Here is a 16,619-nt window from a genome sequence, read left to right on the forward strand (position 1 = left end):
TGTATTAAGTAAAGATGTAGTGTTTAATTACCACTGCAGCATATTCTTGAATTAAGAAGATGATTTACATAAGAACATATGTAATCTACCCATTGTCTTCAACTGTACTCTCAAAGATAGATCACGATTGAAATCCTCTATTTGATGGAAAATTTATATGCCTGGTTTCTGAGGAATCAGATTAATGTTTCCATGGCAACATGTGTTATGTCAGCAGTGGCTGAAAGCCTTCCCATGTGTCATTATCATTAACATAATTGCTGTAATTATCTTATGTTCTGACCTTTTCTAGGACCTCCATTTGTACATTATATAATTTCCTGTTCTGTCTACATACAGAACTTTCATTTGTATATAATATATTATTCCTTAATCTGATCTTGTAGAGAGCATCTATTAATACAATACATGTATATAATTCCCTAATCTGACATTGTACAGAACATCCATATGTACAATTCCTTGTTCAGACCTTGTTCATAACATCCATTTATACAGGTATATAATTCCCTATTCTGACCTTGTACATAACATCCATTTATACAGGTATATAATTCCCTATTCTGACCTTGTACATAACATCCATTTATACAGGTATATAATTCCCTATTCTGACCTTGTACATAACATCCATTTATACAGGTATATAATTCCCTATTCTGACCTTGTACATAACATCCATTTATACAGGTATATAATTCCCTATTCTGACCTTGTACATAACATCCATTTATACAGGTATATAATTCCCTATTCTGACCTTGTACATAACATCCATTTATACAGGTATATAATTCCCTATTCTGACCTTGTACATAACATCCATTTATACAGGTATATAATTCCCTAATCTGACCTTGTACATAACATCCATTTATACAGGTATATAATTCCCTATTCTGACCTTGTACATAACATCCATTTATACAGGTATATAATTCCCTATTCTGACCTTGTACATAACATCCATTTATACAGGTATATAATTCCCTATTCTGACCTTGTACATAACATCCATTTATACAGGTATATAATTCCCTATTCTGACCTTGTACATAACATCCATTTATACAGGTATATAATTCCTTATTCTGACCTTGTACACAATATCCATTTATACAGGTATATAATTCCCTACTCAGACCAATACATAACATCTTGTTTCTAATCTTTATAATAGGCAGTGTGACATTAGGGAGGATAAAGTAGCTGCCAACAACACTATGATTACGTCATTTTGAGACTTAGAAGATCAAAAGAAGAAACCTTTCCATGCAGTCACATGCTATTATTATCATCTGTCACTTTCTATGAACTGCTACTATACAGCTTATATTATATGCTATGTAGGAAGGTACATCTGTTATGGACAAAAACAAATAAATTGATTTCTCAAATTTTAACATTCTTTCTAATTTATCAGTGATCTATAAGACTTCTCTACTTTCATGGCACTGGAAAGGTTTCCTGACCAAATACAGTATGTATTTATTTATCTAATGCAGCAGATATATAAAGTACTACAAGTGAAACAGGAAGTATTGCAATTCTACAATCCTGTCTACCAACAGTAACTGACCAAATTACCAATAGTAACTAGACATTTCTGTACACCAACAGTAACTGACCAAATAACCAATAGTAATTAGACATTTCTGTACACCAACAGTAACTGACCAAATAACCAATAGTAATTAGACATTTCTGTACACCAACAGTAACTGACCAAATAACCAATAGTAATTAGACATTTCTGTACACCAACAGTAACTGACCAAATAACCAATAGTAATTAGACATTTCTGTTCACCAACAGTAACTGACCAAATAACCAATAGTAATTAGACATTTCTGTACACCAACAGTAACTGACCAAATAACCAATAGTAATTAGACATTTCTGTACACCAACAGTAACTGACCAAATTACCAATAGTAATTAGACATTTCTGTTCACCAACAGTAACTGACCAAATAACCAATAGTAATTAGACATTTCTGTACACCAACAGTAACTGACCAAATAACCAATAGTAATTAGACATTTCTGTACACCAACAGTAACTGACCAAATTACCAATAGTAATTAGACATTTCTGTTCACCAACAGTAACTGACCAAATAACCAATAGTAATTAGACATTTCTGTACACTAACAGTAACTGACCAAATAACCAATAGTAATTAGACATTTCTGTACACTAACAGTAACTGACCAAATAACCAGTAGAAATTAGACATTTCTGTACACCAACAGTAACTGACCAAATAACCAATAGTAATTAGACATTTCTGTACACTAACAGTAACTGACCAAATAACCAATAGTAATTAGACATTTCTGTACACTAACAGTAACTGACCAAATAACCAGTAGAAATTAGACATTTCTGTACACTAACAGTAACTGACCAAATAACCAATAGTAATTAGACATTTCTGTTCACCAACAGTAACTGACCAAATAACCAATAGTAATTAGACATTTCTGTACACTAACAGTAACTGACCAAATAACCAAAAGTAATTAGACATTGCAGTAATCAGCTGTTATTGACCATGTGACCATGTCTTTCCAACCATACCAGGATATTTTCTCTAAATAGCTGTCCAGAAGATGGCTTTGAACTTATGATCAGCAATTAATTTTCATTTTGTGTGGGCACACTTCACATACTTCATTCTATATTGGTAGAGTCAGAAGAACAAAATGTAGATGAGGAGACCAAATCTGAACCTGTCATCTGTACTACCATTTAACTTACAAGCTGACACCACCCAAAATCCTGTACTCTAAAGAAAACTAAAGTGATAAAATAAAACAGGACAAAAATGAAGTGCAAGACATGTATCAAGGAAATTTGATCAAAATATTGGTACAAGTACTTCACAACTAAGATTATATGAAAATATTAAAAACAAAAAACTTTTACTTCCTTAAACATTAAATTAAAAAGGCATTAAAACCGAGGAAGATTTTATCATCTAATGGTTTAATCCTTTTTTATGATCCCATTAGTTTCTAGATCCTGTTGGACAGATTTCTTGTATGATGTCTTTATCCAGAACAGGATACATGTACAATGACTGTTATAATAGATAGACATGTTAGAAATAAAATACCATCAAAACTATATTTCATTTGGTTATTTTTTAAGAAACATTTATATATAGTATCAGTTTATGAACTTAATAACACATTGATTTCATTAGCCATATTCCAAACCACAGACTACATTTCATAATTACCTTTAATACTTAATATCACTCCTCAGGATGGAGCTCGATATTTATCACCTCTAAACAAGCAGTGACAATACAGAAAAAGGTTTTCTCTAACTAACATTTTCCTTTTAAAAATCATGCCCACATATACGTTAAATGTTTTCATTACCACTATTTGGTGATTCGGGGCTTCTTTTGATGGAGTTCTATTAGCATTCCATCCATTTCTTTTAGTGTACAATGTCATCAAAAAACCTTTCAGAAATAATTCTATAAATTGTTAATTTACTTGCTAAGATATACTTACCTGTAATCTCTCTACTCTTCCTTTATCAGTTTATATATATATATATATATATATATGTATTTTATAATTCACAACATGAATATCGAGAGGGTCCTGTAAGAATATTATAATCTGAGTAATGAAAAGAGTGACACTTACATTTGGAACATCCACCTGTGTGACTTAGGGGTGTATTTGAATATCTGATGTACGTACCATAGTTTATGTCAGGGTCAAAGGGTAGAACTCCCTTTCAGCTATTGTGAGGAGTCAATACATGATAGAAAGATATTACCAATGGTCACGATCCAATGATAAATTTAGACACGCCGCTTTAGGTTGTCTTTAAAACCTAATCATCGAAGGAATTCAAAAGTTTGTTTAGTCTTTCTTTTCCAGTGTATTGTGTTACTACACAAAGATTTGTATACATGTACTAGCAACTGTACACTAAACATATGCTATAATTTGAAATTTAAATATACATTTGTAGTCTAGTCTTCACCTGTTTACATTCTCTAGCGTGGGTGTATTTATACATGTTATCAGAGATAGTTATACACCACAAGTGTGTGGAAATAGTTCAGTAACAGTGAAATCTATATCAGTTAAAAATCCTGTTATCACTATCAACACCTATTTATAATACACCAGGTGTTAGAAACAAAGTCATATTTAGAAACTCAGCCGTGTATTTATTGTCAGTAGACAATGCATGGTTCTGGGCTCCTTTTTTTCTAAATGTCATCTAAACTTGAACCACTCTGTAGCAGCAAAGACTTCCAAAAGAGTAGAGGAGAGATTTTTAAATTTCACTTTCCACTCAGCTACCATAACATATGTTACCTTCAGTCAGAAATAGATGGGAGAGAAGAACAAAACTTTGATACCTGTATCATGGTGACCAATTCCAGCATTTCAGTATATTATAACACTAATATACCATTCGGCAGTCACATGCTTATTTCTATACTACCAAACACAACAGCAATAAGCCCAACACATGAGATGTGGGCTGTGCTTGTTATCAAACTTACTGACAATGAATAGACCACATGAGGTGTGGGCAGTGCTTTCTATCAAACATACTGACAATGTACAGACCACATGAGGTGTGGGCAGTGCTTTCTATCAAACATACTGACAATGTACAGACCACATGAGGTGTGGGCAGTGCTTTCTATCAAACATACTGACAATGTACAGACCACATGAGATGTGGGCAGTGCTTGTTATCAAACATACTGACAATGTACAGACCACATGAGATGTGGGCAGTGCTTGTTATCAAACATACTGACAATGTACAGACCACATGAGATGTGGGCAGTGCTTGTTATCATACATACTGACAATGTACAGACCACATGAGATGTGGGCAGTGCTATCTATCAAACATACTGACAATGTACAGTCCACATGAGGTGTGGGCAGTGCTATCTATCATACATACTGACAATGTACAGACTACATGAGGTGTGGGCAGTGCTTTCTATCAAACATACTGACAATGTACAGACCACATGAGATGTGGGCTGTGCTTGTTATCAAACTTACTGACAATGTATAGACCACATGAGATGTGAGCAGTGCTTTCTATCAAACATACTGACAATGTACAGACCACATGAGATGTGGGCAGTGCTTGTTATCAAATTTACTGACAATGTACAGACCACATGATATGTGGGCAGTGCTTGTAATCAGACATACTGACAATGTACAGACCACATGAGATGTGGGCAGTGCTATCTATCAAACATACTGACAATGTACAGACCACATGAGGTGTGGGCAGTGCTTTCTATCAAACATACTGACAATGTACAGACCACATGAGATGTGGGCACTGCTTGTTATCAAACTTACTGACAATGTACAGACTACATGAGATGTGGGCAGTGCTTGTTATCAAACATACTGACAATGTACAGATCACATGAGATGTGGGCAGTGCTTTCTATCAAACATACTGACAATGTATAGACCACATTAGTGTGGGCAGTGCTTGTAATCAAACATACTGAAAATGTACAGACCACATGAGGTGTGGGCAGTGCTTATTATCAGACATACTGACAATGTGTGGACCATTTGAGATGTGGGCAGTACTTATTTCAGAACATTTTCTCCAAGTTGATAATGTCAATAAAATAGAAGTTCTTATAACACAACCAGTAGAAGAGTACAGTGTGACCTTTCGATGACTACACAGTCACCTTCATCAGACAAATGACCAGTGTGGAGCGTACTAGCATAGTGTACAAAATGGTAAAAGGAATCGACCAACTTTTTCCGGCTTTACTATACTATATAAACTCCAGGTTGAATTTACAAGGATATTCTGCCTAAGTTGGAAAATTTCCGGCTGTTTTGTACATTTTTAGGACTCTTTCTAATGACTGACAAAACCACAATCAGCATCAGAATACCTTTCCTAAGGCTAGTTTGGACAGGCAAGCTTGGTGGAAATATCTCCTGCCAATATATGATTAGACTGCCTATATATAGTACAATGGGGAATGAGGAACTCAGTCACTGATTGGATTGTAGGTTTTACACAAAGTATTGGGCATAAACACAGGTCTGTACACTGTTCACTTACATTTTCTACTGGGGTCATAATCCCAGTGCTTTGCCTAATATTTCTTGCTGATTTTAAGATATATACAAATATTTCACAGTCTGTTTGAGAATTGGCAAATAATACACAACCCTGTCACACTCAATCATGGTTGAGTTAATTTTTAGTTCAATATAATTTCCACACAATTGAATATCATATGTTTGCTTATATGGTGAACTGAGGTGTACTATTTCTATCACAAAATAAGTCAATCCTTTTGTGAATTATTATATAAAACATCACAAGAAATCCTAACTTGTGCAGCATAGTATAAAACTCGCTGTTTCACAGTACCCATGCAACAGACTTATTTCACCACTATTTCCAGTGGTAACTGTCTATATTAGAGACCTATTTAACAACATGTTCATTAGATAAAATGCCCTTCTGCACTAAAGTGTGCTATATGTATTATCAAGGTAAAAATAATCCTTTTATGGGTATAAACAATTATCATTGCAATACCACATACACACATTGTATAGACAAGCTTGCTTGTTTGCTGTAGAAAGTACAACAGACTTTCATCTATAACAAGTGTTCTCGTTTTCTCTATTAATCTCTTTAGCACTGGGCTTGTGTTCACCATTGATTCTATATGGTTCAATAACAAAGCCATTTAATATTCATGCAATAGTTTGCCAAAACAAAATGGCAAAAAGTAAAAAGCACAAAAACTATTCCTATCCCAACACTAATATCAAGAGTGCATGGATATTTAGATTCAAAGCTCAAGCTGGGACCATAAAGGAGCCTGCTGCCAGGACAAGAAGCTCCAGTAAAGAGCTCGGACAAGAGAGGTTTTCCTGATTGAGGACAGAAGGTCTCTAAACAGTAGTTACAATAATAATCAATAGTGGTTACAGACAGTGAGAGCCTCTACAAACAGGCAGTACGTTGTGTCAAATACATCTTAATTCTAGGATGTAAATAAGGTACACTATACTGTATCATCCCTAACCATATTATTGATACTGAAAATTGTTGATCATTTCTCAACTATCCGTACAATTGTAAGTAAATTAACCATTGATATATACCAAACCTTCAAATAGTATAGGATGTCAATCATAACACAATTCATAATGATAAATAAACTTTATTTAGTTTACAACAATTGGGAAACAAGCATTTCAGCTTATATTAATCACTCTTGTTGGTCTGGTGGAAGTGTGCGGGGAGTCTTAATGTGGGAGGAAACCAGAGTGCTCAGGTAAAACACACGTGGTCGGGCAGGTGATCCCATACCTTTCCATGTGTCTTCCGAGAATCAAACCCATGATGGATTGACAAAAGACAAGTGCATTACCACTTCGCCAGCGGACCACCCAATTACACAATTCATTAATTAACACTTTACAAAAATTTGTTTATAGTGTATAGTTTATGTTTTTAATGTTTCATCAGTAAATCAAATCATGTAAATTAAAGGAAATAATCAGTGATATTCAGAGGATAATTTCCAATGGCTATACATACACACCAGTTACGATTGATTCTTTTTTATTCTTGACTTGAAACAAACCAATGGAAATAGTATCTGTTCAGAAACATTCTTTTAATAAATATTACAAAATTTCACTGACTCTTTAGAAACAATATTACTGATAATTGTAGTTTATATGTATGCCAATATTAAAAAGTTAAGTCAAATTTGTTATACAGTGTTCTTATGGTACCAAATCTCATTGGATATATAACATTTAAACTTAATGAACATAGGTAAGATTAAGGAGGTATGTATGGTGTTGAAATGTTCAAATTTACATGCTCCCCATTACCCTGTGTAAATACTCTGCAGCTGCGTCCATGGATATATATGACCTTTAAGTAATATAGACGTAAAATTGATTGAAGAATCAAGAATGTCTGGATTAGCAAGCTGATTTTCCACTATCATAGTGAAAGTTCTAAAGCTGACCTTGACCTTATGATCTTGACTTAGTCTCAAAATACTTGACAAATGGTTTCATAAAATTTGACTGAAAATGTTAATTATGGTTACCCACCAGTACATTAAATCCAATCAATTTTGCCATCAAGGAAATATTCTGTAGTTCTCTAACATAATATATAACCATGACATTTTAATTGGGCTCTGTATACTGCTGTGAAGGGTAATAGTTGAACACTTAACATTTAGGACGCTGCAAAATTTCCAAATGTTGCCTAGTATATGACACAATGGTAGGTCAAGCATTGAAGGTGAACATATATATTACTTTTGTCATTGCGTTTTTGAGTCATATTTCAATTAAAAAACTTTTCTTTAGGCTTACAAACAAATCATTTAAATAAAACTGTATGATTTGAAAAATGTGCATAATGCCTGATGTTCTTATCTACAATGTTTATAACCTACTACAAAATATACCTGGTATACATGACCTTTGACCTTTGAATGACTTAACAAATGAACAGTGGAAAGAACATTTGCACTTGGGTATAGAGTATATGAGATGGTTATAAAATCAAACAACTTTTCAGCTTAATCTTATCTACACTAAGGTAGAAAGTACCATGACAAGATGGCAATGAGATTAATGTGCATATGTACTAACCTATTTTTGTATGTATTATGGAATTGCAGAAACATTCTCCATCAGTGTTCAACTTAGATGAATTTTTGTACAGTTGATTTCTGAGTCTGAAATACCAGGGTTTTATAATTTACAATTCATGTTAATACTCAATGATTAAATTTGTTTATAATTGTATTGGTTAGTTTTCTGGGTCAACGACATCATAAATTGTTTTACTGTGAATACATGATATATTGCTTATGGTTATTTCATCTTTTTCTCCTTTATATTTAAAATCCTAATATTCTTTAATGATAATTCAATTTAAAGAAAAATAAAATGCTGCTTTCAAATTAACTTGTGATAAAAAACAGATTTTCAAAGTAATGAAAATCCTGAAATATCAATTACTGGTGGCAAGCTCCAGTGTTGTGAATGTCAACACTGCCTTCACTGGTCTATTGAAGTAGCTTGATTAAAAAGTAATTATACGTGTAGGGAGATTGATGGGCTGGTTCTCATAGACTTAGTACAGTGGTGCCAAGTTCAGACATGGACACTAAAGTAAATGGGAAATAGTCCATGTATAAGGGTTATGCCTCCATCCTTATCATTAATATATGCTGTATTGTCTGGAATCATTATTATGCATGTACAGTCCATGTACCATAGTTTTCTGAGCATCAGAGAGTAAATACTTGAGTCTTCAGCTGTAATTGTTCAGAATGCCAAGCCCATATATTGATTTTGAATATTGCCAGGAATGCTGTGAGAATTCACTACATACGCCTCTGACAAAAGCTACATCAGTGAGTGGAGGTGTGATCGATGATCATGCTCCATCAGAATCACTGTTATGCTTGAGTCTAATATACAGCCTGCAGAGGTACAAAATCTTTCATCCGATCAGTGTCCTTTTATGTCTGAACATTGCTGCATATTGTATATCAATGTTGCTTTATTCTGAGTCACAAGGATCTAAATACATGCCTAATTATAGAAACAGAGGCCTGAAGTGTTTTGTAATTATCCATCAAAATTATTCTAACACTGTAAAAAATCCATCTAAACCTGTGGCAATACATTTTATGTCTAATCATGTGTACTGATGAGCTGCTCTTGTAATGTACTCAGATGACACAGGCCCATGCCCCTAGCCCAGGAGAATGGTGTACATGTCTTGGTATCGACCTGCCAACATAAATGTTGTCGACTTTCAGTCAATAACAAGGTCATTCCTGTTCCACTCCCTCTATCAAAAAGGTTTCCACCAAACCACTACATACATACTCCATCAAAACAACTTTCAAAATGGCAAGAGAAAAATTATAGGCTTTACAAAGCTATCATGTCAATTTGCAAGAAGGCTGGATTTATTGATTTTCAGAATGGTAAATTTGCTGGTGTCGGCACAAAATGATACTTCCTTTATGAACTCAGAAGTTCCACAACACAGCTAAACAATCTGTTACAACATCACAGAATGTTTGAAGCCTTATTGCACATCCCTACTTGATCAATAAACATTATCAGGTTTGTTTGAACTTCAATTCTTCCTTTATTTTTTCATCTTTTTATTCTTCTCCTTCTTCTTTTCTGTCAGTCATTCACCTTCCATTAAAAATCATCTGATTGATATATAAACAGTGAAAAACACACTATGATTAAAGTGTAACAACATACGAGAATACTATAGAGATTGTATGAAAATTGACATTTAAATCTTAGATAATTCCATTAGAATTACCAGGAAGGCCATAGTTTCATAATCATTCCTTTATCCGAAACTTCAAGTTTATAATTTGTCCATCTTAGATACCATCAGAGTAGACCATTAAGTTTCATACTTAAGACTTGTAAAACTGGAGAGGACTGTAGGTTTGTAACAAGCTCATTCAAAGTATCTATATCCTCTGATTTCAATGGTAAATTCATTTGGCATTTAAAGTCTGGTTAAAGGATGTAAAAATGCTTCTAACAGACCAAATTCCATTCAAATACACAGACATTTAGTAAAGTTAACACACAAAAGCAAATCAGAAGTGAGGTTTCTAATGAATTATGCAGAAATGTCAATGAATGACATTTGCAGTCAAACTCAGATTAAAGGATAGTAAGACACACCTACAAACTAAATTTGATCAAAATCCATGCATAGTATGGGAAGTTATCAATGGATATCAAATTGCCAATTAGAAATGAAGAACTTTAATTACAATCAATTACATAAACATCAACAGATGTCAGAAACTGAACACCGACTAAAGAATATGATGCAACTCCAGACCTTTTTTTTTTAATCCAGTCATATTTAGCGAAATTATTGCATAGAAACCAGTTGGTCAATCAGAAATAAAGTACATAATCATGCAAAAACATCAATGGATGACATTGGTAGCCTAACTTAGGATGAAGGATATTAAGACACACCTGCAAACCAAGTTTGATCAAAATCCATTCATATTCAGAAAAGTTATTCCGTGGAAACCAATTGGCCAATCAGAAATGAAGAACCTAATCAAATATACCTACACACCAACGAACAAAGTCATTAGTCGAACTCAGGTTGTAGGAGAATAAGATACACCTGCAAACTAAATTTGAGCAAAATCCATCCACAATTAGTTTAGTCAATTAGTGAACAGAAACAAAAGTGAGATGCACCCAAATTAATACCCTGGACCAACTTTCTTTACATAGTTCTACCTGAAAAAAGTGTATTTGTTTCTTTTAACATTAGAAGGGACTAATTTTAGGTTAGTATCAGTTCCTAACAAGTACACTAGAAGGCACTATAGGTTTGTGTTAGTTCCTATAAAGTATTACCAGAAGAGACTATGAGACTATAGACTTGTTATTTGTACCCAAATAGTACTAACCATGGGGGAGAGGAAGGGGCCGGGCCTTAAGTTCCCCACATGTAGTACCAGAAGGGACTAATAGGTTTGTGTCAGTCCCTCACCAGTACTTATCAAAAGAGACTAAAGTTTGTTATTCGTCTGCTAATAGTACACACTACCAGGTCTAGAGGTGACTATAGGTTTGTGTCATCAATACTTACAACAAGGGACTACCATAAATAAGGCTAACAGTACAAATTAGAAGAGAATATAAGTTTGTGTCAGTTCCTCACAAGTTCTACCAGAGGGGGTTACTATAAGTGCTTTTGAAGATAGATAAACATGGTTTTATCTCTGAAAGCAGAAGATTATGGTGTTACTTTTGAAGACAAGGAATTATATTGCTACTTCTGAAGATAGGCAACCAAGGTGCTACATGTACTTTGAAAAGAAGAAACTCTTATAATGCTACTAGCTCCAAAGGTATTCAATAACATGTGTACACTGTTGCCATTGAACCAGAAATCATGATATTGTTGAGTGCTGGAAATTATGGTATGCATACTTAGCCTAGTTTACATCACATGAAATGACTCTATTATCACTGTCACTTATCTCGAATAATGATAAGTAAATATTATGTTTTCTGAATCAACAGCTGTAAATAAACTTCAAATACAAAGGACAAATTGTATTTAGTATGCAAAACAAGTAAAACTGAAGCTTTTTTTTACAGTTCACATTAAACAGACATATTTTACATGTACTTTTACATACAGGTATGACTTGTTTTATCTTTCGTTTTCAATAAACAGGTTTTTAACTTAATGGCTGAATAACTTTCCGGTAATAAATGCAAATAGCTTTAACTCCTTCAACTGTTTTCCATTTTCATTACAAATACATGTATGCTCTATTGGAAATCACTAAAACATTAAAATGTCAAAAAATGAATAATGGGCCTTAATTTCTATAAATATTAGGTGCTATTAGCTTCTTTTTTTTACATTAAATCTCTACAGAATACATGTCATATACAATCTGTCCTGTGGTTATCAGGTAATAAAATTTGCTTTTATGAATAATAATTACTGCTTATTCAGCAAACTGTACAAACAAAACATGCAACTAAAGTGTTCAGATTTATCACTGTGGAAATGCACTTGCCTTTCACCACATTTACTCTCTATGTAAAGTGATTGGGGAAAAATATGGCATATATAGCAAATAAAGCAAGGAAATTCCTACAAGCTGATGCTAGTAATGGTAACTCTACACTCAACTCCTACACTACTCCTTCCTTCATAAAATCAACTCCAAGGAAGCATCTTGATAGCCTATAGCTTGTACTATTAGAGTGGTCAACAGCCTATAATTGTAATAGGAAGGAGTAATGAAAAAAACCTGCCACCATGAGGGTTTAAACTAATGGCCCTGTCATCTATAGCCAGATACTCTTCCGTTTGCAATGGAAATTTCCACTAGCTGAGGCGAGTAATGTGTCCAGTACTTTCTACTTCTACACATGAAAACTATACAAATGAAATCAAAATAAATCATTAATGAGACTTGACACCCAAAAGTTATTCCCCTTGGGTAACATATAGTATGAGTTAACCTAAACTGATAACAGTTCAATTTCCTATGTGATGGGTTTTACATGATAAATAAAGGTATAACACATGTTTTTCAACAAATGCCCTTAACCAACCCCATAGACGTTTACATATTTTTTAAGCTGCAGCATATGCATGTAAAATTTTCCTAAAACCATGTTCGTAAATTCCTAATTAACTTCTTAAAAACAGTGATTGTAATCTACAGTCATTTGTGAAGACAATCATAAATAAACATGGACTTGATGAGTTTACCATAGGCTATATGTGTACTTCCATGAAAGTATAATCAATGGAATACAGCACAAAAGATACAGTAGAGACAAATAATGAATTAAGCTGCATTATACAGCTGTTTTGTCTGTCTAAGGTTGAAAAGGCAATGGATGAAGATAAAAAAGTCAACATAAATCTGAAAAAAATCAGATAGGGAAATGCAGAAACCCCAAAATTCATAATGGTTCTTTGAAGTTAAGCGAATAATAATTGTTCATGTAGTCATGATTGTAAACAGATATAATAATAAATGAGTACTGCAAGACAAAGAGTCAGGTACTATAGCCATTTCAAAACCTTCATATATAAAGAACAACAATGAATAAAATTGACATCACACTTGATTTGGATAAAATCTAAAATGTGTTTTTTCACCAATATATAGTCTTTTATTTTTGTTTACCTTTTCTCTAAATAATGTAATACTTGACCTTGTAGAATTATTAATTAAAATATCTTTGAAGAAAAAGACAATAATGTTATCAATAAAGGATCTTAAATAAGTTTGCATTTCAGGTCCTAGAAGGTTTTAATTTTTGGGAGCTTTCACAAGCAAAAATTAAAACTTTGAGATGATTCAGTTTCATGAAATTTTATACATGAAATAAAAACAAATAAATTTAAAATATTTTTTACCATCTAACTAAGAAAAAATTAGTTTTCTGATAGGTTTAAATAACAAAACGTGGAGGACAAAATCATATTCAGGCAGCCATTTGATTGTATCATTTTCAATTTGTGACGAAACATCACTGTCCATATCAAGAAAACAATATCAATTTCTGACTGACACAGCCAATGAAAAGCACTCCATGATGCATCACACTAGTAAAGTATGTAAAAATACTGCATGGGTGAATTGACTGGATAACAGGCTGAATATACAATAATATAAAACTTGTTCATATGATTGCATGTAGGATAGGGATATTCCACCAGAGAGGTCATAAAATATTGTAAAACCTGAAGCTTTGTAAAGCGTTTTACCACATTTTGTGACCTGGAGTGTAAAATATACCTATCCTTCAACCCGATATGTGTTGGGTTTGTAATACAAGAACAGTGAACCTGGGTGTATTGCTCTGGAGAGATCAGGATTTACAATCACTTTTGCTCTCTCCATCCCTGGAAAATATCATGGCAAAATTGAAGGTTCTCTGTGTGACACGATGAAAAGACTAGTTTGATCATTTGATGTATATTAAACAAAACTTGAGGTTGCATAGCGATATATTGTAATGGCATTGAAGGTGGGTGTCATTCCTTTGTAATCTTCAAAAGGAGTGTATCAGGCTGTAATTGGTCATTTTTTTCCTCCTGGAACCTGTTAAATTAATTTGCTTGTGTCTTCAATTTTGCCATGACATCTTCCAGGCATGCAGAAAGCGTAAGTGATAGTAAACCCCAGCGTATTGATAATGACAACACCTACAAAGGAAATTAAAGAAATATCCCCTGAAGTGTTTTCTAAAAAATTGGTATAAACAATCCTCAATTGCCAAGATCATGGTTACATGGCTGTCTGTCAGCCTTTTTTTCAAATCAGTAACAAATTTGTCCTGTACATCTGGGGATCACTGGAACCTTCTCATTAAATTCGAAAAAAAAAAATTTTCAGAGAAACAAAAATCAACGGTCAAAATCCATCTGTCAGCCATTTTATATTTCAAACAAGCCTTGAAATCTACCCTGTATTATAAACAACACTTTGAACAGGAAATGCTGCAGGCTTTTGGAAAGTCTTCACTTACAACAAATTACAAAGAAACCAGAAGTGTTTCCCCATATTGTGCATTTAGCAACTTGTGAGTATGCACTTTATAACAGTAATTATAAAAGAACAAAAAATATATAAAATACTTCACTCTTTCCCTGCCGAGTAACACTGATGCTGAAATAACAATCAGATACAACCTTTCCGAATTTTAAAGTTACATACAGGATATGCTGTAGGCCTCTTAGCAAGTTGAGCTCTAATGCATGCAAAATCTGGACTGCATACAGAAAACATGAAATAAAACTAAACCCATCCCAGATATCCATGTTACTAGCTGTTTCACATGCATTCACAAGACAAAGTTCTGGACAAAGACAGGATGAACAAGATAAGCATCCCAAGTATCTCACTGTCATTGTAAAGCCCTTGTTCCATGAACAGGCCATCTATGGAAAAACATACCAGTATACAGAACAACATTAAACTATACTCTAGACAGCTGTAGTAATGTACTTAAACAAACTTATTCAGATAAAAATGAAGCACTTGCAGAGCCTATTCATGAGAAGAACACAGTAGGAAATCAGTAGATGAAGAGTGCAGTTAACATCATGTTACAGCAATTTCCACTTGTGTCCTACCAATTAAACCATGTACATGCTCATGTACCTGCTGTAAATGTTATTTTCCTAATCAGTCCAATAATCTTAAGGGCACAACTTGGGACTACTTGGAACTTACATATGGGATTTGAGAAAGATCCAATCTATACTTCTCAAGGGATATCTATAACAAGGATTGTTTACTGAGCAACAGATGGACCACAGAACTTGCACATAATGACAATTGTGTAGATCATGGTCATCTAATTACTTTATTCATGGTATGCAACACATGCTTGATTTTAATCAGGTAAACAATCTCTTATTTCAATCAAGAAATGATTTGCCATGCAGCTTCAGATTGGCATTTTTCTCTCTCTCCTCTTCTTTTTTCTTCAATTTTTTATTTATTTTTATTTTTTGTAAATACTGATAAGCTGAGTTCATCTTTCTCATTTCAATTACTTAAATTACTTCGAGAAAACAAGTTGTTTTTAGAGAGATAGAAAAAAAACATATTCACTAGAAATAAATGATTTGCAGAGAAAACTGTTTTCAAGTTTTTTTTTCTTACGACATAAATACTGTATTGTTCAGGTGTTATCAACTGAACACCTATGAGTTGATTCCTCATGTATTTAGATGTATACACAGCCGATACATGGAACAGTCACGTGCATTATTCAGTTATTTTCATGTGACGCATAACAAACAGTTCAAAAATGCAATTGACCTGAAATAAATGTTAAGTATAAAGTAAGTCTTAGGTTGAACCAAAGTTCAAATTATTTAGTTACCTTTCACATCTGTTATTGTTTTATATTGTTGATGTTCACTTCCACTTTCAATTGCAAAAGGTAAAATAATATTACAGATCGTAAAAACAACCGGAACAGTACTGACAAAAAC

At 33.5% G+C, this 16,619-nt stretch overlaps 1 protein-coding gene across 2 annotated transcripts in view; it reads right to left on the reverse strand.

Moving 5' to 3' along the window:
- Positions 1 to 16,546, reverse strand: part of LOC132547749 (synaptotagmin-1-like) — an 86,926-nt gene extending 70,380 nt beyond the window's left edge. For both annotated transcript variants that reach the window (XM_060211549.1, XM_060211550.1), the window contains exon 1: positions 16,508 to 16,546. The gene's annotated coding sequence lies outside the window, so the exon portion shown is untranslated. The remainder of the gene's footprint in view (positions 1 to 16,507) is intronic.
- Between the last annotated feature and the right edge of the window lie 73 nt (positions 16,547 to 16,619).

Source organism: Ylistrum balloti, unplaced genomic scaffold (assembly GCF_031769215.1).
Source record: "Ylistrum balloti isolate Yb309-2 unplaced genomic scaffold, AGI_CSIRO_Ybal_v1 Utg369972, whole genome shotgun sequence".
Lineage (NCBI taxonomy): Eukaryota > Metazoa > Mollusca > Bivalvia > Pectinida > Pectinidae > Ylistrum > Ylistrum balloti.